General features: G+C 40.2%; 1 non-coding gene across 1 annotated transcript; it reads right to left on the bottom strand.

Annotated features, from left to right (window-relative positions):
- Positions 1 to 989: 989 nt before the first annotated feature.
- On the bottom strand, positions 990 to 1,095 carry LOC133799023 (small nucleolar RNA R71). Its single transcript, XR_009876232.1, has one exon. It is a non-coding gene; the product is annotated as a small nucleolar RNA R71 (small nucleolar RNA).
- Between the last annotated feature and the right edge of the window lie 22,232 nt (positions 1,096 to 23,327).

Consider the following 23,327-nt stretch of genomic DNA (forward strand, 5'->3'; position numbering starts at 1 on the left):
CCTTGTAAAGGATGTTATTATGCCATGTGAACAATAAAGCAATGGCCTAAGAGTGCCGAAGTTTACACTAGCGCATAGGGCGCCACTCAGCCACTAGTAGCTGAGGACAGCTTATTATTCACTAAGCTTGGTTTAAGTGGGCCGGAGTTAGTGGGGTAAACAGAGGGTGCGATCTAAGGTATCGACCCTGATTATTATGTGACTTGTTTGTTATTATTGATTGGTGGATTGTTATGCTGTATAGCTGGGTGATAATTAGTTGACTCTTTGGTTGAATCTTCATGCTTTGTGATTATTGTGGTATGTTAAGTATATGGACATGCTTAAAGGGTTATCCAAATGTTATTATTGCATGTTATATAATATAATATGTTTTCTTGCTGGGCCTTGGCTCACGGGTACGTCGTGGTGCAAGTAAAGGCAAGGGCAAATATTATCAGCCCTGATTTGGAGAGCTCTAAGAACAGAATGTACATGATTAGCTGCTCAGCTGCCACGGTTGAGGGGAGACAAGGACGGGAAAACCATAAACTTCTGTTTTGCCTTTAGAAAGGCTGATGGTTGTCTGTACACTGGGAATTTTGTAACCAGACTTTTAAACGCTATTTCTTTTGGGATCCCATGTGTAAAAATGTTTAATTATATGGAAAGTATCTTTTGAGACCAAAAATTTTTAACCCTAGCACATTAATGACTTTAGAAATCACGTTCTTAACCTAATGGCTTGATTAGCAAGTCCTGCACCTTTACAAATACACAGTGTAGCGGTTTTGGCTATCCAGGGCGTTACACCAATTTTTTAAGAGCTGTGTGTGACATTCAAAATGAACGGGGTGAGTAACGATGATGTCCTATTAAGATTATTTCCGTTTTCGTTAAGAGACACAACTAAGAATTTTTTGAATTCATTACAAGGCAACTCTATGCTTACAATGGAGACTTGGCTCAGAAATTACTTGGTAAATATTTTCCTCCTGCAAAGTCAGCCCGATATAGAGGAGAGATTAATAACTTCCTTCAGCTAGATGGGGAGTCTTTATATGATGCGTGGGAATGTTTTAAAGAGTTTCAAAGGAAGTTCCCACATCATGGAATAGAGAAGAGGCTGCTGTGCATACATTTTGCAATGGTCTAGGGGGAAATACAAGGACAATTATTGATGTAGCATCAAGAGGAGCATTTATGAGAAAAAGTGCTAACGAAGCTTATGAATTACTGGAAAAGATGGCCATGAATAACTACAATTGGCCTACTGAGTGTGAGAATAAGAAGGTGGCGGGAGTCTTAGAGGTCGATCCTATTGCATTATTGACCACTCAAGTGGCATCTCTAACCAAGCAATTGCAGCAGAATAACCTCACCGCACAAGCAATGCAAGTACAGAATGTCATGAGTTGTGAGATTTATGGGGGACCGCATTCTTATGAACAATGCCCGAGCACAACTGGTTGCTCAATAGACGTAAATAGTATGCCTTTGGAACTTGCACTGGTTATTGGTAACTTTTAAAGACCTGCACCCAACACCTACTCAAATTCATATACTCCTGCATGGAAAAATCACCCTAACCTGTCTTGGAAAAATAACCAAGGTTTACAACCACAGTATCCACTTCAACAACCACCTCATCAACCGACGTATGGACTACATTCTAGGCCTTATTATGATCCAAACCCATGCCCATCACATCCACCACCACATCCTCCAATGAACTCACCAACAACTCCACCAGACCAATTAAAACACAAGGTCTTCAGTCAAGAATTTGGAGACACAAATGGGCCAGTTGCCCAAACTACTAGCTAGTAGACAACAAAGGAAGTTGCCTAGTTTCACAGAGGTAAATCCTAAAGAGCAATGTTGTAATGACCCCACGTCACTATGGTTGCTTCCTGGAATGACGACTGGCCCTACAAACCAACACGAGTCTTTCCAGCGTGCTCTGTCCTCACTCGCACGCTTCCTAGGAAAACTTCCCAGGTGATCACCCATCTTGAAATTACTCCAAGTCAAGCACGCTTAATTTTGGAGTTCTCAAATGATGGGCTACCGAAAAGAAGATGCCTCTTATATATATAGGTAGTACCCATCAATCCATTTAAGCCCTCTTTCAATTGTGTAGTCCTATACCTACACAGTCTTAGAATCATCACACTTGACCTTCCCCAGGCGATGTGGGATTGCACAGCTTTACCCGGTCATTCCCCCTACAGATCACAAGATACTGACTGTCACAAATGTCAAGCTATCACTTTGAGGAGTGGGACTAAGTATAATGGACCTACAATGGATGACAAAGGAAAGAAGACAGAGGATCAACATGTCATTAGTCAAATACAAGAGGAGGATACTGAAGACCTTCCCAATACAGAGAAGCCGAAATACACCAAGCCTACACCAAAGATTCCTAATCCTCAACGGTTTCGAAAGGCCAATCTTTACAAACAACTCACCAAATTTCTTGAGGTATTTAAGAAACTTCACATTGACATTCCTTTCGTAGAGGATCTAGAACAAATGCCTAATTATGTGAAGTTTATGAAAGAGATATTGTTTAATAAGAGAAAAATGGAGGATTATGAAACAGTGGCATTAACTGAAGAGCGTAGTGCAATTATGCAAAAGAAACTTCCTCAAAAGTTAATAGATCCGGGTAGTTTCACTATACCTTGCACCATTGGGAACATTCATTGTGAGAGGACTTTATGTGATATGGGTGCAAGGATTAATTTAATGCCGCTGTCCATATTTAAAGACTTGGTTTGGGGGAAGCTAGACCCACTACTATTACTGTAACGTCCTGGTTACCCCAGAACAGTTATGGTGAACGGTGAACCAGAAATTTGACTCGCTACCCGAGTCCTTTGGTTACAAACGTGCTTCTAAGTGTTATTAATAGGCTAAGGTGGAAAACCAATAAAAAGGAAAGGATATATTTTATTAAGTACATAAAACTGTTCATGGGCCCATCAAAAACATTTACAACTCAAAATGGTCATTACAGTTTAAAATTTACAAACTCGCCGACCTAAGCGGAAAAAATAGGGTAAGCCCCCTAGTTCCTTGAGAACTCCTTGGCCGTGGTGGTCAAGCGGCCGCATATGTACACATCACTAGCTAAGCTCTCCACTCAAGGCTGGGTGAGCTTTTCTTTCCCTTTACCTACACCACATAGCACCCATGAGCCAAGGCCCAACAAGAAAACACAATATAGCATGATATAATATCAACAATGATCATAATAATCATTCAGGACTTTCAGTCCAAAATAGAGGAGTGACAATTGGAAAAGTCACTAAGGTGGGTACAACTCCCTTTAGCCATGTGACGATAGGGTCACCGAGGCTTAACAAATAAGTGAACCATTCACTAGCTTAAATAGGTTAGGTGCATGATGACTAGTCACCAACATAACCTACCTCATCACCATAGAGTCATAACCATGGAACTCTGTTCCCTAGCCATGTGACAAGCAGTCACCTAGGCCTTTGGCCCTGGCTCTGAGTAACTAGTCCTAGACTAGCCAAGCGCTTATAAGATTCATCGACCTTAGGGTCAGTCCAGCGTTAATGCTTTAGAGTCATTCAACGCTGATATCGATTAGATCTAATCTTCACTCGGCCATGCGTTCAGGATGCTTATGCTGTTTCTGACTCTTAGGTCAGTGATACGCGACCAGTGCCGTCCCTGACTAATTAGTGCCATACACAAGTAAACAACATTCACTAGCATATAATATGCAATAAATGTCCACATTTATTAACCAACATGCCTCAACAACAATCATGCATGTCATATACACAGGGTGCAGTTCTCTTACCTCTGATTCGAGCGAGAATGAATAAAAGAATGACCCTTGAGAACGATCTAACTTTTAGCCCTTTAGCGGTCACCTAGTCATAACCAAATATGGGACACCATCAATAAAATGATTAACAAAGGTTCTCAAACCAAGATCTAGCCTCTGGAACAACAATCCCCACTAATCCGGGTAATAGGAACGATCCCGAGGCCTAAAACCAAGTTCCCAAGGCCAAAACACTCAAATGAGCTCAAACCTGACCAAGGGTTGTGGCCCTAACACCTTGAGCCATGGTCCCCAACCACTCTAGGAGAAAGGGCCGTGGTGCCCAGCAAGGCAAAATCACTCCACCAGCTTCGTCGAGCTAGGGCCGCGGCGCCCAAGAACAGGGTCGCGGCCCCCAACCCAAAACCATCCCCAAACTCGTTTTCCTTCATCCCAAACCCTCCAAAAACATACCTAAACACTTCCAAATCATCAAATCAAAGTTTCCAAGCTCCCCAATGATCCAAAACCATCAAATCCTGAGGCTCAAATGAACCAAAAACTCAACGATTCTCAAAATCCAATTCGAAGCTTAGAAACACTAAAAACTCAAAACTCAAAACTTAGATTACCTTTGATTGGGTTGTTTCTCATCAAATAATTATGTCAAGAAGCTTCTAATCTTTCCTAGGATCGCTATGCCTCGATCCTTGCTTGATTCCGACTCCTAGAACTCAAGATATCTTCGAAAATGCTTCGAACGGTAAAATGAACTAACGGTAGAAGAACGAGAGGTTTTCTAACGTACGGTTCTATCTGACAAGCTACTTCAAGCTTAAGAAACCTCAAATAAAACCTAGTTCTTGGGGTCCCGAAAACACCCCCGGGGACATTATAGTCAAAACTTCCAGAATTTCCTCCTGATCTCATTAACTCCCAATTTATCATCAAATAACATTATCATAACTCAATATCCCAACAAAAGACCCTCGTTATGACAAAACTGCTAATTCATAATATAAGATCATCTCATGCCGAATAGGTCGAATATATCTCCATAATAATGGGATCTCATTCACAAATCACAATATGCACCCAAATACACAAATATGCCATCAACGGGCCAAATTTCCAAAACACCCTAATAATCAAATGTGGACCCACATGCATGAATATAACATCATATTATAATATAATTCACATAAAAATGCATATAATCATTTAATGGCATAATTAAACAGTTATGGCCCTCCCGGCCTACTAATCCAGCCATTCAACCGCATTAGGGATTTCGGGGCATTACAGTTACTCTTCAACTGGCTGACTGTTCATTAACACACCCCCGAGGTATTATAGAGGATGTTCTAGTGAAGGTGGATAAGTTCATTTTCCCAGCATATTTCATGGTATTAGGTATCGAGGAAGATGAGGACATGCCTATTATATTGGGATGACCATTTTTAGCCACGGGGCAAGTATTGTTAGATGTCTAGAAGGGTGAGTTAATAATGAGGTCATTTTTAATGTTTTTAAACCCTTGAAATATCCTTTAGCTAGTGACAGTTGTTTTAGTGTTAGTGTATTGGGGGAACAAGGTAAATGAGTTAAGTCTATTGAGGATCCACTTGAGTTGAGTTTGGTTGCAAGTACTGAAGAGTGTGCTGGTATTGAAGCCAGTGATTATGTTAAGTAGTTGAACTCATTGGGTAAATTTTATAAAAAAAAAAAAAGAAATATGAGGAATTGGGGCAAGTGCTTGAGAGAACTCTCCCATCTATAGAGAAGTCACCAATTCTTGAGTTAAAAATTTTACTTGATCATCTTAAGTATCCTTATTTGGGTAAGAATGACATTATCTCAGTTATTATTTCAACTTTGTTGTCTTTGATAGAAGAAGAGAAGCTACTTAGAGTGTTGAGAGCTCATAAGCTAGCAAATGGGTGTACCTTGGAAGACATCAAGGGTATAAGCCCTTCAACGGTGATGCACCGTATATTAATGGAGGAGGATAGTAAGCCTAGTATCGATGCTCAAAGGAGGCTCTATCCTTCAATGAAAGAGGTGGTAAGGAAGGAAATTCTTAAATGGTTGGATGCAGGGGTAATTTACCCAATATATTTTAGTGCTTGGGTTAATCATGTTCAGGTACTTCTGAAGAAGGGTGGCATGACGGTGGTAAAAAGCGATAACAATGAACTGATTCCAACTCACACGGTGACGGGGTGGAGAATTTGTATAGACTACCGTAAATTGAATTAGGCCACCAAGAAAGACCATTTCCCTTTGCCTTTTGTAGATCAGATGTTAGATAGATTGGCAGGCCATCCTTATTACTGTTTCTTGGATGGGTATTCGGGATACCATCAGATTACCATAGCATCGGAGGATCAAGAAAAGACTACCTTCACGTGCCCTTATGAAACATTTGCATTTCAAAGAATGCCATTTGGGTTATGTAATGCTCCAACAAACTTTTAGAGATATATGTTGTTTATCTTTTCAGACATGGTGGAAAAGGTATGGAGATCTTTAGGGATGACTTTTCAGTCTTTGGGCCCTCTTTTGATGGATGCTTGTCTAATTTGGAAAGGGTTTTGAATAGATGTGAGGAGTCAAATTTAATATTAAACTGGAAGAAATGTCACTTTATGGTGACAGAAGGCATAGTCTTGGGCCATAAGATTTCACGTCATGGTATTGAGGTGGAAAGGGCCAAGATTTCAAAAATAGGAAACTTAAATTCACCGGTGTTTGTTAAGAGGGGTCGTAGTTTTTTGGGCCATGCTGGATTTTATAGGAGGTTTATAAAGGACTTTTCGAAGATTTCAAAGCCCTTATGTACTCTACTTATGAGTGGTGTGGTGTTTGACTTTGATGCTGACTGTTTAATGGCATTTAACACGTTGAAGGAAAAATTAGTGTCTGCTCCGATTGTTGTATCACCGAATTGGGAACTTCTTTTGAATTGATGTGCGATGCGAGTGATTATGCGGTAGGAGCGGTTCTGGGACATGGATTTGACAAGGTATTCCGAATGATTTATTATTCTAGTCGAACCTTGAATGATGCTGAATTAAATTATGCAACTGCTGAGAAGGAATTACTTGCTATTGTCTTTGCATTCGACAAGTTCAGGCCATATTTAATTGGTAATAAGGTGATTGTTTACACAGATCATTTCACTATTAAGTACCTTATGACCAAGAAGGATGCTAAACCTCGCTTGATTTGATGGGTCCTATTATTGCAAGAGTTTGATATGGAAATTCCACTATCAGAAGTCGAGCCAAGGCATCTGCATTCAAATTTTGTTCTCTTGAGACTTGTTCGATTGAGTAAAATTTGAACTACTCGAATGTTGTCTTGAATTTTTCCAAGTATGCCGCCATTTTGGTTCATCGAGCCTGATACTCTCCTAGTACTTGCTTGACCACAAGTTGTGAATCACTATAGCAGTGTATGACTTTGGGTTTTAGCTCAAAGGCTACTCGTACTGCTATTAGTGCTTCATATTCGGCCTCATTGTTGGATGCCTCAAATCCAAATCTTAACGTTGAATGAAATCTTTGTCCTCATAGAGAAATTATTATAACACATGCCCTCGATTCGTTCCTATTGGAGGACCCATCAACATAATGTTTCCACAACTGTAATGCCCTGGATAGCCAATACCGTCAATGTGTGTATTTTAAATAGTGCTAGACTCCCTAAAAGAGTCTAAGTAACTAGTCTTAGACTAGCCAAGCGCTTATAAGTTTCATCAACCTTAGGGTCGGTCCAACGTTAATGCCTTAGAGTCATTCAACGCTGATATCGATTAGAACTAATCTTCATTCGGCCCTGCGTTCAGGACGCTTATACCGTATCTGACTCTTAGGTCAGTGTCCAGTATTAGAAAAGGCATAAGCGTCCTGAACGCATGGTCAAGTGAAGATTAGATCTAATCGATATCAGCGTTGAATGATTCTAAAGAATTAACGCTGGACCGACCCTAAGGTCGATGAATCTTATAAGCGCTTGGCTAGTCTAGGATTAGTTACTCAGAGCCAGGGCCAAAGGCCTAGGTGACTGCTTCTCACATGGCTAGGGAACAGAGTTCCATGGTTATGAATCTATGGTCATGAGGTAGGTTATGTTGGTGACTAGTCATCATGCACCTAACCTGTTTAAGCTAGTGAATGGTTCACTTATTTGTTAAGCCCCGGTGACCCTATCGTCACACGGCTAAAGGGAGTTGTACCCACCTCAGTGACTTTTCCAATTGTCACTCCTTTATTTTGGACTGAAAGTCCTGAATGATTATTATGATCATTATTGATATTATATCATGCTATATTGTGATTTCTTGCTGGGCCTTGGCTCATGGGTGCTATGTGGTGTAGGTAAAGGGAAAGAAAAGCTCACCCAAACTTGAGTGGAGAGCTTAGGTGGTGATGTGTACATATGCGGCCGCTTGACCACCATGGCCAAGGAGTTCTCAGAGGAACTAGGGGGTTTACCCTATTTTTGCCGCTTAGATCAGCGAGTTTGTAAATTTGAAACTGTAATGACCATTTTGAGTTGTAAATAACTTGTAAATTTTTTTGATGGGCCCATGAACAATTTTATGTACTTAATAAAATATATCCTTTCCTTTTTATTGGCTTTCCACCTTAGCCTGTTAATAACACTTAGAAGCACGTTTTTAACCAAAGGACTCGGGTAGCGAGTCAAATTTTCAGTTCACCGTTCACAGTAACTGTTCTGGGGTAGCCAGGGCGTTACAGGGTACCTGATGCTTTATTTTCCAAACGACTATAGGGTTGGTCAAGCGTATACCACACACCTGATCAAGCCTAACCATATCGGCCTGCGCTCCGCACACTATTGTCGCCCTTGACTTATAAGTCAATACTTTCGACCTGCGCTCAGGGCGCTATTGCCATCCTTGACTTATAAGTCAATGCTTTTGACCAGCGCTCAGCGCACTATTGTTGTCCTTGACTTATAAGTCAAGCCTTTTCGATCAGATAATGCAGACAAGCATACATCATTTAATAATTATCTAGATACAAAGCATTCAAGCATGCTTAATCAAATAATCACAGGCATAATCATCATCACTACTATAAAATACCCTTTACGGGGCACTTTTTTAGGACTCGCACATAAATTCAAGTCCTTAAAAATATTTATGAAGCTTTTAGGACACTCATTGAGAATCCTGAAAAAACACAATTTAGGACTCGCAATGAGTGTCCTAAAATAATATGCGAGTCCTAAAAAAATCTGGGCTAAAAAATGAGTGTTTTACTTAACAATTTTAAGGACTTGCTTTGGGAGTCCTTAATACTTTTTAGCGAGTCCTAAAAACAACTGGGCTAAAAGTAATAGTTGAAAGTAAGTTATTTATATATGGTTAAATGTTTTAATAATTTTTAAAATAAAATTATAAGTTGTTAGTTTTTAAATATAATTAGAAAATAAAAACTAATAATATATCATTAATATTTTATTGTATTATTTATTCTTAATATCCTTATACTTTGTATTTATATATTTTTATAATAATAACTATATATTTTTTAAAAACAATAATAATAATAATAATAACTAAGCCCTATCAACCCTCAACCTCAATCTCAATCTCACTCTCTCTCGTTCTTTTCCTCAAACCCAACCAGCCCTCCTTTATCCCTCTTTGACAGCGTGCATGGATCACAGCGAGGTGGGTGGCTGGTGGTCAGATCACGGCGGCAGGCTCGATGCAAAGGCAGGGGGCTTGGCTCTCTCACTCCTCTGTCCTCCCATCTCTCGCTCTAGCTAGGCTCGATGATGGCTGAGGGTTCAAGGGCTCGACAGCATTTGGGGGCTCAGGGGGTGGTCTCGACGGCGAGTGGGGTTCTTCGGGCTAGCTGGGCTCGATAGCGCGGGGGTCTCGTGGGTGGGGCCGATCGCGCAAGGATGGCGTAGGGAGGGGTTCGGGTTGGGCTGGGCTGGGTCTGGGTCTGGGTCGAAGGTGGAGGGAGGGGCTCGGCAGGGACAGTGGCTGGGCTTGGGGCTACTGCTACCGCAACAATTATTCCTGAAAACATGGTAGGAGGAAGCTCTCACTTGTTTGTTTCATTATTTCTTTTGTTGGGGTTTGATTTATTGTATTTTATGCTTTTGGACAACCTATTTCTTAGCACATACAATCCTGGTATACACCATTGATAAATGTGGATTTATCAAACCTTCTGTTATGATATCAGATGTTAGAGCTAGAGGTTTATCAATTCTTGGTTTAGTTGGTTGCAACTTCATTATGAGTTTCTCTTTGTTTAAACTACTAGAGACTCACATTTAAATAAATGGCTTTCGACTAATATTCAAGGAATTTTTCCGCACCTCAAATCGATGACTTGGACCATGGAAAATTGCAGCTCAGACAAAGCAAAGAGAACGGCAATCATCACACTAAAAGATTTGCAGAACTGGGAAGATAACTTACATGTTCTGACCTTTTTGTATTCTTTGAAAGAGTATGCATATTTTTTACCATAGAATCAATCTCGTGTTTGATGTCTTAATCGAATTTTAAAATGGAAGGGAAAGGAACAATATAATGTGAAATAGGGTATCTATGTGTAGCTGTGTGTAATTACACAGATTTGAATATTTGATTTCATATTCAAGATCATTGACAAACTAAAGAATGGAAACCACTCCAGCCATATCATTACAGTTAAGATTACATCCAGGTATCCAACTTCAGCACACATTGTATTATGTGAGATCCTAAGTAGTTCCAATATAGCCCATTATATGCCAGATTAAGACTTGTGGAACCAATTATTTTTTTCCTTTGATAGTTTTGTTAAGGCAAAGGCAGTTTTTCTCCTTCAGGTAGAACTTTCCTTCTATGCTTCTCCTTCTCTGTGTTATGTATAGTTCAGAATTTTACCATAGACAATATCTTTTTTTTATTTAATTAATGCATGTAATTTTACTGATTTTCCCATAGTTAAAATGATGGGTTGTAAATTCTTTTCAGATGGTTGGCTCTCATAATTTTACTGATTTTTTTTTCTTGTTCATCTTACACTCAAACTTTTTCCTTTTTCTTTTGGCAGCTACAAGAAAATTTGAAATCTTCTTTAGGAGAAGTGGAAGTGAAGTTTCAACTCACTAAAGATACACTTGATGCTATGTTGAGGTCAATGACTTACATTAATGATTAGCTCTCTGGAATGGTAAGCTAAGATGGATGTTTTTCATTGACAATATTAGGCTTTGATACTAGTTAGTAGTTTTATTTTACTTAATTTTTCAAATAAAGATCCAACTTAAAGGAGCGTCAAGAGGAACTAGAGGTATACCAATTACACCGGCACTAACCATCGATCCCAAAGAAAAATAACTTCAAGTATTTTAGATTCTTTCTTTTGATAACAAATGCAAACATTGTTTCTTTGTTGCATTATAACATAGTAATGCAACTTTAATTTGACATTCATATGAAGTGTATTTTGCTTATGCTTTAATGGCTTTATACTTGTGTTTCACTGCTGGTTTTTGGTGTATTTTGTGATTTGATTTTTTTGTATTTTGTGACTGGATTTTGGTGTGTTTATGGTCTATTTTGATGTTTCTTTAATGGCTACTACTTGTATTTTGCTACTAGTTTTTGGTATATTTCTTGACTGGATTTTGGTACATTTTGCAACCGGTTTGAATGGATTAACATGATTGATTTATGGTCTATTTTGTTGATGCTTTTGGTGTAGTTTGCTATTGTGCAATGGAGACTAACTGAGATCTATCAAAGATTGGAGCATGATCTTGTGATCCAGAGTATTAATGGTATATTTTGCTATTGTTTTAATGGTATATTTTTCTATATTGTGCTACTGGTTTTTTTGGTGTATTTTGTGACAGATTTTTGGTGAATTTTGTTAACTAAGTTGAATGGATTAATATGGTAGATTTATGGTCTATTTTGTTGCTGATTTTGGTGTAGTTTGCTACTGTTTTGAAATACCTCTATGTATTGGATGAATAACATTTTATGAAATAGTACTATCTAACAAGACATTGTTTGCTGCTTGACTATATGAATACCTATACTGATAGTTTAATTCTCGCATCTATTATATTATATATATATTTATGATTGTTGTGTGTGTCAACTTATTTATAAGTTTGAATTATTATGTAGATCTCCAAATTAATTGGATATACATTATCCATAGATCTAAAGATGTACACTGATCAAATATGTGTGGACCTCTCTTGTTTTTTTATTTCTAGTGGTCAACATTTTAAGAACTTATTATTTCCAGTGGAGAAACTTTTTATTAATTAAAGAACTTTTTTATATTGTGCAGGTCTATATTGAGATGCATTTCTTTGGCACAATACTAGACAACATTGGCAGTTGAAGTTTGAGAATAAAAAAAATATATCACTAACATTGTATACATTTCTTGTTTAATATTTGGTGATGATAGAATTTGATTGTAGTATAAACTATCATGTAATATGATTTTGTAAGCCGAGTAGACTAAATATTGAAATTATATTTTTTAGTAATTAATAAAAAATTATTTTGTTGTATTTTCTTTTGAAATTTTAGAAATCTAACATATATAATACATTTTGGACACTCAAAGGGATATATTTTTTCTAAATCAAAATGAAAATTTTAGCTACATTTTAAAAAAAAAAAATTACTTTTAAGGGCATGCAAAGCGAGTCCTAAAAGATTACTTAAAGGCACTCAACGTGACTCCTAAAAACATTCTTTTAGGCTCGCAATTTAATTAAAGGCACCCAACCAGATTTTTTTAGGACTCGCGCTCTCAAATAGAGGACTTGCAATGCTAGTCCTAAAAAACCTTTTTTTGTAGTAGTGAATCATTCTCATTCACAGGAGCCCTAGCCCTAATCATATCCATGTTTAACAGCTGGGTCAAGACCTAATCACATATATCACGTATTGAGTGCAATTTTCTTACCTCTGGTCCAAGCACTGGCTAATTAACAATGACCCCCAAGCACAATCCCGTTCCGAGCCCTAGTGGTACCCTAGACACAACCATAAGGCTTCCGGATTGAGTCCTTGCCTCCGAGACTTCACCACAACTCAAGATTCAAACTTTGAGTTTCCAAAACTTAAGACCACCCTAAAAGCTCAAAAACTTAGAATTTAATAGGTGAAAATGTTACCTCAGTTGATAAAAACGACCCTAGGTTGTTGTTAACCAATTCCTAGCACCAAACTTTAAGCTTCAAGCCTTAAATTCCAACAGTTTTCTCAAAACCACCCGAATCCAAGAGAGAATGAGAGAGAATGTGAGGGAGAGAGAGATACAGATGAGTGTTGGTTTCCTACCGCTAAAGCTATCTAGTGAATAAGTCACTCCTTTGGCACAAAAGAATAAAATCCCCCTAAGTCCAATCTTCCCTCTTAAAGCCTACCGAGGGCAAATTCGTCTCTTGCCACATTTCCTGCTAATCTCAATTAACAGCTCATAATTTCTCCGTTACCTCCAATATCATCAAATAATCACCACATAATTTATCATTACCCAATAAATCACGGTAATGTACTAAATCTCCAAAATACCCCTAGGCTCACCTCGAGCTGGGTATTTGACCCCGTTATGACTAAACCGCTATCTTGCTCACTAGGATCGCCTCGTGCCGAATAACCCAAATATTTTCACATAATAATGTGGTCTCAATCATAAGGCACACACACACACACACACACACACACACACACACACACACATATATATAAATTCAAATATGCCCTCAATGGGTTAAAATTACAAAAATGCCCTTCTAATAAGAAACGGGCTCACATACATTCTTAATACACCTAATCATGCAGCTATAGTCATGTTATAATATAACTCGCATAATTCATATAATCATAACATGCACATTGTACGCCCTGATATTCAGCCCGGGTCTTTTATTGAGCTCGAGTACAGCTGGCTAGCTAAGAACAGTACTAAAGGACCCACAAGTTGATATTTCCTCTACGAAGGCAGTGCGACTCCCCAGGTAATAACACAAGTTGAGGAATACAAAGCATTAAGGAACGAGCTGGAGATGGATACAAAACACAGCATCCTGGGCACGAGCTGGCGTTATGTTCAGGTCGTGGTACTTTGACAACCTTCCATGTCCAGGAGTCTTTATAAACCTTGATACGTTGTTTATAAACGTGCGTGGTCAGACATTACATGTCTGTTATCCCTGAATTCTCGGACACGTAACATAAACGTGCATGATCAAACATCACATGTCCGATTATGCCAGACGACCCATTATCAATTTTAACTAATGATTAGACCATACCTTAATATATAATGTAATATTCATCATTTGTGCAAAATAGGTCACATATAGGATGGGTATCCACGTGATGACCCCTGCACCTATCCTGGGATGGTTCTTCTATAAATAACAAGACCTTGGATAGAAAAGGGGTTGGATTTTCTCTGTGTAATGCAAATACTCTGTCGAAATATAGAGAGAGATATACAGTAATAATATCGACTCGTGGACTAGGGGGAATTTAGCCTTCGAACCACATAAAAAGTAATGAGTGTTCTTACTATATCATTCTAAGCATCCTTAAGAGTTATTATTCTTATTACGGTTTATCATTAAGCACCAGTTTATTCCAGCTAATTATGTAGTACATTTTTGGTGAAAAACCGCGTCAACAGTTTGGTTCTTTCATTGAGAGCTACAAATTAGTGCCATTGAAAAAGATTCATAACAAAGTTCATCATGGTGGTCACTCGTTCAAGGCATGGTAACGAAAAAAATCAGCATGGTGGGCAGGAGGCTCACCATACCGCTGTTTCCGATGAGCAAAGCCCAGAGATTTAGCAGCGGTCGGGAAAACAACCGATGGGCCACGACGACACTGGAAGTTCAATGCCTCTATTGCCGAATCCGAACCCGGGCTACTTGACCGCGGTAGAGTTGGAGAACATCCAGCTGAGGAGCCATCTAGCCAAAGCAAACAAGCAAATCGAGGAGGTCTTGGCATGGCTACCCCCTCTTGCACCCGACGTTAACATCAGAAAGAGGCAAGGCAGGACTCGTAAGTCCCGCCGGGATAGTCGACCCAGGCCAAGTCGATCGGTTAGAACCTCAACTCCAAGTTTTGCGCCCATGTCGCACAATCACCAAGAAACCCCGTTCGGTGGCTTTCCCAGGGATCATCAATGAGTCAGCCGGTCGGTCAAAACCTCGACCCTGAGTTCAGCACCACCGTCAAATGCCCATGGAAACCCACACAGACAGTCAAGGATGAACTCGCAAAGACGGCATGTCCCAACCGACTTCCCTGTACCTCGATCAGATCGCTAGGTGTAGGGAACCAGAAATGGTGGAGTAGAGTGACCGCGGGCTAACTTGGTCCAACCTGATGGGACGAGAATCACCTCACCAATCAGACATCCCCAGTCATCGATAAGGCATCCGACCCCACCTCGTTCAGCTTGAGATGTTCCTACCTACGGAAACAGCAGGAGGAATCCTCCTCTCGCTGCCCCTGCTCATGTCCCGTTAGCACGCGGGAATATCCCAAATCCTCATCCTTGGGTGCAAGCTCTGAGCTTTTCTAATGGATGCTATTGGATGGAGGGTGGTCAAAGTGATAGGACCAGCGCAGATTTGAGGAATCAGTTGAGTTCACTTAAACTCACAAAGAATCAATCCAGCTTGCGATGGAGTCAGCAGCACTCACCACAAAGGAATTCCTTCCGAAGTGCATGATAACGGGAATCCCCCACCAAACTAAGCCCGAACTTGGAGGGATAATAACCCGCCAAATGCATACGGTCGAATGGGAGTTGTTGAACAGCCCCAGGGAACCAAGGACCCAACCCTCGAAAGGTTGGCCCAGATGGAGGAACTGATGAAAAGACTCCTATCAGAAAAGGAGAAAGACGACTATGATTCAGGGGACAAGCTCGAGCTCTTCACCCCAAACATCGCGGTAACCCCATATCCACCGGGTTTCAGGATGCCCCATTTATCAAAATTCGACGGAGATGGAGATTTGTCTGACCACTTGGGGATGTTCAATACCCTAATGATGGCCCATAACATTGGACCTGAGTTAAGGTGCTTGGTATTCCCCTCAACTCTGATCGGACTGGCTAGGCAATGGTTCAAGCAATACAAAATGCATTCTATCAGCTCATAGAAGAGCTTCTCCGCTGACTTCAAGAGAGCGTTTCAGGCTTCTCAAGTAGCTCGGATAAAGGAAAACTCCCTTGGAAACGTAAAGCAGCATCTCAGAGAGCCTCTGAAAGCTTACTTGAGTAGGTCTGCCAACATAGTTGCGCGAGCTAGACACACAGATGAAATCTCTAGGCTTATGGCGATTAGAACAGGAATCCTTGTTGGAGGCGATCTGTGGAAAGAGATCCAGAGAAAGGTCATCAACTCCGTGGATGAGTTCCTAAACAGGGCTCAAAGATGGATCAACCTAGAAGAGGCGCGAGCTTCAGTCACAGGAACCAGCCAAGTTCCTGCCCAGCCCGTTGGAGCGGTAACGGACGTTGTAGCTACGACTCAAACCATTACCCAGAATAACGAAGGGGGAGGAAGCAAGAGGAAGGGAAGTGGCGAGGGTGGCCAGAATGGTTCAAAGAAGAATAAGCCTGTGGAGAAGTTCAAACCAATCTATGCAACTTACACCGACTTCACGGATACCAAGGAGCGCCTTCCGTGGAAGAAGCCAGAGCCTCTAAAAAATCAAAGGACGAAGAAAGACCCTTCAACATTTTGTCGATTCCACAATGACATTGGTCACAACACCGATGATTGCAGGCACTTAAAGGATGAGATCGAGACACTCATTAGCGTCGGGCCTCTGGTTCAATACGCTCAGAATCGAGTCACCCCTAATCAGCTCGCTGGGCAAAACATTCAATTAGCTCCGGAAACCCCCGCAAATCATACCAGAGCTCTGGTGAATCAGGATACCCCTCCTCCGATAATAGGGGGAGAGATAGAAACCATCTCTAGAGGACATCATCTGGTAGGAACGAGCAAAAATGCCCAGAAGAGGTATGTCAACGAGCTGAGGTCTCACAATAGAGTCGATTTCATCCCAAAGCAATGTTTATCTAAGCAGCAACGATTGGAGAAGCAACCAATCAGTTTTACTGAAGAAGACGCTAGTCATGTACAGTTCCCACGTAACGACCCTCTATTCATAACTGTCCAGCTCGCCAATCAGAGAGTTAGGCGGACATTGGTTGATAACAGGAGTTCTGTGAACCTACTATTCAAGTCCACACTGGAGAAAATGGGATTTTCCGTGACCAAGCTGAAGGCAACCTCCATGATGCTGTATGGATTTTCCGGCGAGGGATCGGCAGCTATCGGGACGATCGAGTTTGTGATAACCTTGACGGAGGGACCACGAATTGTTTCCAAGTTTCTCGAGTTTGTGATCATCGATTTTCTGACCGCATAAAATGCAATCTTGGGTAGGCCCACGCTGATGGTATTTGAAGCCATAACTTCTGTCCGCCACCTTGTGATCAAGTTCCCCTCATCTACGGGAATATGTCATGTCTGAGGCGATCAGCTCATTGCCAGGGAATGCTATAGCATTTCCATGAAGGGAAAATCACAACTCGTACAACAAATGATGGCTGTGCAGGATGGAGGCAAGGAATCCCAGGAAGTCAGAGTTGATCCTGGGATGGAAGAACCTTTGCAAGTCAGTTGCAGGGGAACTACCCTGAGTGAGGATATTGATCCCCGAATAAGTGAAGATAGGTTTGAGCTCCAGGCTATTGAAGAACTCGAAGAGGTAAACATCGATCTCGAAGATGCTTCGAGGGTGGTTAAGCTTGGGAAAAATCTTGACGCTGAGAGAAAGGCAGAGCTGGTAGGATTTTTACAAGAAAATCTAGATGTTTTTACTTGGTCCCATGAAGACATGGCAGGGATCAGCCCGAATGTCATCATGCATACACTTAACTTGGACAAAAGCATGCCTGCAAAATCCCAGAAATAGAGGCGTCTGGGTACAACCCGTGCTGAGCCCCTAGAAGAGGAATTAGCTAGGGTTTTGAAATGTCGTTTTATTCATGAGGAAAAATACCCAATCTATTTCGCTAATCCCGTTCTGGTCCCAAAGTCAAATTGAAAATGGCAGACCTGCATCAATTTCTCAAATTTGAACAAAGCCTGTCCCAAGGATTGTTTCCCATTGCCAAGGATTTACCAATTGGTGGATGCCACCACGGGGCATGAGCTCATGTCCTTCATGGATGCATACTCTGGATATAACTAGATCACTATGAATCCCGTGGACTAGGAGCATACTAGCTTTATGACTTCAACCAATGTTTACTGTTATAAGGTCATGCCCTCCGGGCTGAAGAATGCTGGGGCGACCTACCAGAGGTTGGTCAATAGAATGTTTGCTGATCAGATAAGGAAAAATATGGAAGTGTATGTTGATGATATGTTGGTCAAGTCAAAAACTGCCGATAACCATGTTCTCGATTTGAAGGAATGTTTTGAGATTCTGAGGAGGTATGGTATGAGGCTAAACCCCCAGAAGTGTACTTTTGGAGTGGCATCGGGAAAATTTCTGGGGTTCATAGTCAACACCAGAGGGATAGAAGTGAACCCCGAAAAAATCAGATCGCTTCTAGAGATGCCTTCGCCCAAGTCGCATAAAGATGTCCAGAGTCTAACAGGAAGAGTGGCAGCCCTTAATCGGTTTATTTCTAAGTCAACTTGACAAATGTTTGCCATTCTATAACTTGCTCCGGGGAAACAAAAGGTTTGAATGGACTGGGGAGTGCGAGCAGGCTTTCCTCGATCTAAAGACACACTTGGTTGAGCTGCCAATATTATCTAAACCAATGGCAGAAGAGCCCTTTTTTCTTTATTTAGCTATGACGGAAAATGCAGCTAGTGCCATGCTGGTCCGAGAAGAGGACCGAGTTCAAAAGCCAGTATATTATATAAGCAAAATACTTCTCAGAGCTGAATCTCAATATCCTCTATTGGAAAAAATGGCATTCTGCCTTATTACGGCCTCCATGAAACTTAGGTCGTATTTCCAATCCCATTCAATCCACGCCATGACCGATCAACCTTTAGGGCAGGTACTACAGAAACCTGAGGCATCGGGACGTCTATTGAAATGGACAGTCGAGCTCAGCCAGTTCGATATACTATACGTACCCCAAACTACGATCAAAAGCCAAGCCCTGGCTGATTATCTGGAAGAATGCACTGGATTCTAGGAGGAGCCCTTGAGAGAACCAATACAGGTATTGTGGAGAATCTTTGTGGACAGTTCATCTAACGAGAATGGGTTCGGAGCTGGGATCATTTTGATATCTCCAAAAGGGCATCGTTTCCACTCCATGCTGCGGTTCAGATTCGTAGCGTCCAACAACGAAGCCGAGTACAAAGCCTTATTGGCCAGGCTTATAGTGGCGAAGGAATTGAAGGCCAGGGTCTTCCAATGGTACAGCGATTCCCATCTCATGGTAAACCAAGTGTTTGGGGGAATATCAAGCACGGGGGACCAAGATGGCAGCTTACCTGGCCAAGGTAAAGAAGGAGCTATCCGAGTTTAAATATGGCCTAGTCAAGTAGATCCTTCGCGAGCAGAACGCCAATGCTGACACTTTGGCTAGTCTTGCTACCTCCAAAGAAGCCGAGACTCTGAGCATAGTACCAGTAGAATTCTTGGAAAGTCCGAGCGTGGCAGAAATTGCAATGGAGGTCGAGATGATCGATATCAAGTTGACTTGGATGACTCCCATAATAGAGTATCTTATGACAGGAAAATTGCCTAATGAGGAAAAAGACGCGAGGAGAATACTCTATCAAGCTCCAAGGTTTCAATCATAGACGGGACGTTGTACCGACGTGGTCATTCCTTGCCCCTTCTGCAGTGTGTTCTGCTAGAGGAAGCTAAAACTATTTTGCAGGAGGTGCATGAAGGCTTCTGTGGGGATCACGCTGGAGGGCAGAACCTGGCTTTAAAGATATTAAGGTAGGGATACTTTTGGCCCACATAATCAAAGGACTCCATCTTCTATGTCCAAAAGTGTGACAAGTGCCAGTGATTTGCCACAGTCGCCCGAGCTCCACCAGTCGAGCTAAAAATGATTTCATCCCCATGGCCATTCGCGGTGTGGGCAATCGATTTAATTGGATCCCTGCCCACGGGGAAAGGAGGACTTCGCAATGCAGTGGTGGCCATCAGTTATTTTACGAAGTGGGAGAAAGCGGAGCCCCTGGCAACAATCACCTCAAAAAGAGTCCTCGACTTCGTGGTCAAGAATATTTTTTGTCGGTTCGGATTGCCAAGAAAGATTGTATCAGGAAATGGAACCCAATTCGATAGCGATCTCTTCACAGAATTCTATGAAAGACGCGGCATAATTAAAATCTTCTCCTCGGTGGCCTACCCACAGGCCAATAGGCAGGTCAAGGCCGTAAATGTAGAGTCCAAGAACTTTACTTAGCTAAGTTAGATAGTAGTATAATAGTAATAATAGTATGATCTTTATGACTGTGTATTTTTGGTTCAGACTGGGATTTATTTGGACACTCATAGTAGTACTTGTAGATTTTCTAAGTTTAACCTATAGTTTAAGAATATTAATTTTAACCTAAGGTTTGATTAATATGACTGATATTGAGGATAATATTTAGTATACTATAAGGTTTAAATAAGAACCAATAGGATTATAGCACATGTTATGTATGGGTTATTAATGATTAAGTATTTTGAGGATTAAATTATTAAGGGTAAAATTTGAATGCTCTAAGGTCAGTCAGCAGCTTTGAAAACGTTTGAGGGCTTAGTCAAGGCTGTTTACTCAATTCCAATTAAGCTAAAAATGTGTAATTTCATGTTTAAATAATCAGCGTATGCTGATATATCGTAGCTATAGGGGGCGATATATCGCAGCACGAAGATACGAAAAACCAGAAACGATGCACAATTTCCTCAGGCATACTGGCCCAGGCGATATATCGCCTACAGGGGGCAATATATTTCCCCTCTCAGCACATTTTTAAATTTTTCAAAATTGTTTCCCATTCAAACCTTCAACCTCTTGATAAGTCCAGCATCTTTTTGAACGAGTCTTCAGCCTCTGCTGAACGATAATTCAAATTATTTTCACTTAAAAACCATTATTTTTATTAAAGTTAAATGAAGATCTCTTCATTCCTAAACTCTATAAATAGGACCTAGTACCCAGCCATTATTCATCTATTACTCTAAGTTCAGAGGCTGCAAGTTGCTAGGAGAGTGTGAGAGTGTAAACACTTGGGTTGGGAATCATAAGCTTATCAAACACTTGGGGAAGTAATGTTTTATAGCATTTCGGTTCAAGGTTTAGATTGGTCTTACAAGTCTTCAAGGTATTTCCACACCCTAGTTCAATTGATATTATTTTATTTAAGTTCTCATAGTCTTCTACTTAGCCTTCTAACCTTATTCTTATTTTGGTTAGGAAATCTAAGTTATTGAGCACAAGGTTTTGGTAAGTATATTTCAATAGTATAGTTCCTTCATCTCTTTCATCTCTTTTTCTTCAATAGACTCACCCTTTCATAAATAGTTTTTAGGAGTGTTCCAAAGTCCCAACTCTGTCCTCATATCCCGGTATTTTGGTAAGGAAAATAGGATAGAATTTATATGTTATATGATTTTTATATGTTATCTTATGTTTTTTTATGTTATGAAATATGTTATGTTAAATATGTTTGTAGGCTTGGGCATATGACCTATATGACTAACAAGCCCCAAATAGATTATGGGCATATGACTTGCTTAGCTAGCAAGACCCCACTAATCTAATGGGCATATGACTTGTTTAGTCTATGGGACCCCAAGTAATAATGGCCATTATAGTATCTATGTGATATAAGTGTTATGTTATGTTTTTTTATGTTTTTATGAAATTTATGTATATGGACTATGTTTTAGATTTTTCCTTGCTGGGCATTAGGCTCACTCCTTTTTGTTTATATGTGTAGGAAAATATTCTTAGTGGCAGGAAAGGTTCTTGGAAGCTTGGAGAATGTGTATTGAGGCGGAATGGATTCAAGAGCCGAGCGTTTCGATTCGAGGATGTAGTTTTGTTTCTTATGGTTTTTACATGTATTTTTATGCATTTTATTATGTAAATCTCTTGTTAATTATGTCATGCTTTGATTTTAAAACAATGGGATCCCATATCCTACTTAAAATTTTATGTAAGTTTAACTTTTATTTTTACAAGTTTCTTAAATAAAGTTATGGTCTTTTCACTTGTAAAGTTTTATTAAGGATTAGTGTTTATGTATAGTTTTCGTTAATGGTCCAAAAGTCTAGAGTAGTTGGGTCGTTACAGTAAATAAAACTCTCAAAGAAATCCTTAAGAAGAGGTTAGACAAGGCCAAGGGAGTCTGGCCCGAGCAGCAATACCGGACCTCTCACCGAAATTCTACGGGGGACACCCTGTTCTCCCTGACTTTTAGGAGTGAGGCAGTCCTTCCTGTCGAAACAAATATAACCACGCATAGGCTCCGAACCTTCAGCCAGGAGCGGAATGACGAATTGCTCAGCGCGTCCCTCGACCTAATTGATGAAAAACGAGAAGATTTACAGCTACGGCTTGCACATTATCAGCAAAAAATCACTCGTTATTTTAATTCAAAGGTCAAGAAGCGTATCTTTGGTTTAGGCGACCTGGTACTCCGAAGGATATTTTTAGTAGGCAAGGACCCCAAAGATGGTGCCTTGGTTCCAAGCTGGGAAGGGCCCTATCAAATAGTGGAAGTCATACAGGAGGGAACCTTCAAATTGGCTCGGCTTAATGGAGAAACAGTTCCATGGACCTAGAACACTTTCCACCTAAAAAAGTATTATCAATGATTGTACCACCTGTCTATGTAAGGCTCAATTGTAAAAGCCTTTTAATTTAAGAAATAAAAGAGTCAATATGTATTTTTTGTATCCTTATATGGTTTCATCTGCGTGTTAGTTCGGATAGTAGCATTGGTCCAAAGTAACCCAGAAAGTTCACTTTCTGATTACTTGGGGGCATATAAACCGAGAACCAGGTTCTGAAACTTAGAAGTTGGTAAATTTGATTTACCAGTGTTTTTTCTGAAAAAACTTGGTGTCAATAAAACTAACACGAACTAAGTTTTAATTAAAAATTCTGGATCTGACCAGGTTCCGAAACTTAGAAGTTGGTAAAATTGATTAACCAGTGTTTTTTTCTAAAATACACGAGGTGTCAATAAAACTAACATGAACTAAGTTTTAATTAAATATCCTAGATCCGACTAGGTTCTGAAACTTAGAAGTGGCTAAAATTGATTAACTAGTGTTTTTTCTAAAAAAATGCGAGGTGTCAATAAAACTAACACGAGCTAAGTTTTAATTGAATATCTTGGATCCAACCAGGTTCGAAAACTTAGAAGTTGGTAAAATTGATTAACCATTGTTTTTTCTAAAAAACGCGAGGTGTCAATAAAACTAACACGTACTAAG

This window comes from Humulus lupulus, chromosome 8 (genome assembly GCF_963169125.1).
Source record: "Humulus lupulus chromosome 8, drHumLupu1.1, whole genome shotgun sequence".
Lineage (NCBI taxonomy): Eukaryota > Viridiplantae > Streptophyta > Magnoliopsida > Rosales > Cannabaceae > Humulus > Humulus lupulus.